A 3,717-nucleotide genomic window follows, 5' to 3' on the forward strand; every position below is an offset into this window, starting at 1 on the left:
TAGCACTAACCTAGGGAAGAAATTAAATGAGTCTAAACTAGCCAGTGAGGAAGAAGGGAGGGTAAGAGACAGATGAGTCTGTGAGATATTAATAGTTACCTTTAGGTAAGCACTGACCACATGCCAGGCACTGGCCTAATGCTTTACATGGATTATCTTCATTAATTCTCCGTTACAGCAATGCTAAAGTGTTACTTCCATATTTTATAGATAAAGGAACTGAAGTTAGAAGACATTAAATAACTAGCCCAAGGTTGTGCAGCAAAGTAGGATTCAACCCGGGCCATCTGACTCTACAGCCCATATGTTTGCACTCAGTACCACAGTGGTCTTTGCTCTGTGTTAGAGACACACTTGATAAGGCTCATAGGCTGTTGGATATGAGGTATGAGGGTTAGAGTGTCAAAGGTGATGTGTTTCAGTGGAAACATACCTATTGGTAAATGGTGTTGCTATTCCTTGGAAGAGTTAAAAGATAATTTTCAAAGAAGGTAGAATTGTGATTCATACAAATGTAAGATAGACACGTATTAGAGATTTTATTTCACTTGTTATTAAAAAGGAAATTGGTAAGATGTTACAATCAGTTCAAAAGAAAATTTAAAGATAAAATACACATGTATAAATCAGGAATGTTGAAATGAATGTGCAAATGGAGGCAAAACTAGTTTTTCGCACAGTGGGGAAGGGACGCCAATTAGACTTCTGCTGGACATTATCTACGTGTCTATAGACAAGAATTATTTTGCACTGCTATTAGTTATCTATAATTTACTGAGTTATAAAATAGTTACCATAGAATAAAAATCGAATAACCTCATTAATGTCCTTAGTCGATGTGTAATTATTCACGGAAATTGTTCATTTCCCTACAGAGGATAAGGATGATGACATTAGCAGTTAAGTAAGGACTGTTGGGGAAAATAAGGACTGTCGGGAAATGAGTTTAATTTTGAGCATACTGCGTTTGAGAGGCCTGTGACATACTGTGGTGTCAATGCCCTATGAGGAGCTAGGTCTATGGCCTAGAAAAAATAAATCAGGCGATAAAACATACATCTTGCTTAGGTAACATAGTAATAATAGCTATCATTTATTGAACACATATCTTGTACAGTATTTATGCTAAGTACTTTATGTGGATCATGCCATTTAATCCTCATAACATCCTTATGAGGCAAAATAAATTCTCAGAAGATAACTTCTATGTTATAGAAGGGAAAACTGTAGCTTAGGAAAAGTAAGTGACTTGCTCAAGGTCACACAGCTAGTAAGTGGCAGGGCCCTTGCTGGTTCTCCAAGCATCTCCACACGATGGGACATGTTGAAAGACCCAGAGCATTGGTACATGAGAAGATAGGTAACTTTACTTAAGACTGGTCTAGCAGGGGGTACTATTAATAGACATTAAAAATATTTTCAGAAAACATAAAATTACTCTTGGTGATGAAATGCCTCAGAAGCTCTTCTGATTTAAATAGTGTGCAAGAAACAGGAAATGCCTCAGAAGCTCTTCTGGTTTAAATAGTGTGCAAGAAACAGTAAGTAATGTAATGTCAAAATGTTTTAGGTATTTCCTATTTTGCTAGATTTATGAGAATTCACTCAACTTTTTTTTCTGAACAGAAAAAAATGATACTTTTTTCAGGAGTGTGCATGGAATAATTTCTAGACTAGAAATGAGTCTGTTCTATAACACAGTCTTAGAGACTTGTAGACTTTTGAGTCTGTTCTATAATATAGTCATAGAGTAGGCCTAGCACAGCCATAGTCAGGAAAAAAAAGGAATACACAGGGAAAAAGATGCATGTGGAGATTCAAACCCATGGATTCAGAAATTAAAGATATATATAAAGGGAAAGATATGAAATTCTAGGCACAGCATGAACGATTGACAATTGACAGGCAGACAGGTCCACACACACTCATAGGGAGAGTGGGAAAGGGAGAGAGACCTACAGATACTTTCATGGAGTAACATTCTTGTAATATGGCTTTTGCAATATCACTATTAAGGCTTCTGGAGTCATTTGAACATTGGAGACAGTGGGCTTAAATGGTAAAGAGCCTGTGATGTATGTTCTGGATTCTCATGTTCTGACTCAGCCACATTTTACCTGTTACCTGGGACAAATCAATTGACATCTCCTTATCTGAGTTTTCTTACTTGTCAAATTGTGTATGTAGTACAGTCGTCTTCCCAATCACATCATTATTGTGTGGATTAAGTGAGATAACAGTTGGCATTTTATTAATTTTAAAGTAGTATAAAATGTGCAGCATTATAATTACTGCTGTAGTCTTTACATAATATATGTTTTTTTTTGCTGGCACCACCACTAATGTTTGGCACAGATTCAAAGGCAGCAGGGGAGGTTTTGTGTGTGTGTGTGTGTGTGTGTGTGTGTGTTTATAGTGAAAGAAAGGGAAGGCTTCAGGTACTCTCACTGATGGTTGTTGGCATAGGGAAGGTGGAGGTAGGTTAACTAGAAGCAAGACATCAGATGGGACTGGTTTGAGAAGCTTATTTGGCTTTCTTTCGTCACTCCTGAGTTGGAAGCAGGGGCAACAAGTAGAGAAGCTGGCACTCATTAAACAAGTCCTGACTGTTCTGAGCTGATTGCTGCAGGGGTTGTAGGTTATAAATCTATTGCTGTAAATGGTCTGGTCATTGACCATATGTATATTCAGTCTCCCAGTGCAGTAGATATGATCAGGTTCAGGTGGCTGCTTGTGTCATGATTTGCCACTGTGGCCTGAGGAGTTTATCCTTCCTTGTTTCACCTTGGGCACTAAACTTCTCCCCAGCCAGCTTCATGAGGAAAGTTAAAATATCAGCTTTGTTTCAATGGAAAGAAAAGCATTTCCAGGAGTAATCTAGATTGTATGCAGTGGGGGCAATTCTTCATCATGTGTTTCTATGGTAAGAGTGAAACAGGTCACAAGGAAAAGTAAGAAATGGAACAATACTGAAGAGTTGGCAGAGCCAAACAAAGTTGGGGAGAAATGATCTGTATCTGTACTGGCCCTACAGAGATCACTCTTTTCCTGACGCCACAGTTTTTGAATCTTGTCCCTGCATCCAAACTGTGGACCTCTCTGTGAGGTGAGGTTTACCCACAGGGTTTTCCATATAAGCCACCAGATGAAGTGAAGCAAAGCCTTTCCTGATTATGAGTCATATCTTCATCAGCTGTAACTGTGAGATAGGCCGGGTCTAGTTTCATTGAAACTGCTGCTTTTGACACGATGTTTGCTTTTGTTCCTCTTTTTCTTTCCCTTTTTTCCTCTCCCTGCTTTCTCTCCATTAAAAGCTTCTTGGCTGTGCTCTTTATCTAATGAATTCCAATTGAATTTGGTTGGTTCTCATTGACTCTTTAAAAGGAGGCAGCTCCATTTGCCTCTTACAGCAGGGTTGTGAAGGAGGATCTAAGCAGGTAGGCTTTTTCCTTTGGCTGCTGGAGGCTGGTTCTAAGAGCCCATGGAGGTGGTGGTTTTCTATGGAATCTGATTTGGGTCTTTGGGAGGCCAGCTGGAGTAACAGCTTTGTTATAAAGAGTGTTCTGGAGAAATGAGCAGTCCCAGGCAGGTACAGTCCTTTGGGAAGCTCTCAAAGTAACTCATTGAACCCCCTATCCTTTTATGAGCTTTATTCATGGAATCCTCATCTTTTTCTCCCTTTTCCCAATCTTTAATAAGAGAACAAAAGATCACTTA

Source organism: Pan paniscus, chromosome 1 (assembly GCF_029289425.2).
Source record: "Pan paniscus chromosome 1, NHGRI_mPanPan1-v2.0_pri, whole genome shotgun sequence".
NCBI lineage: Eukaryota > Metazoa > Chordata > Mammalia > Primates > Hominidae > Pan > Pan paniscus.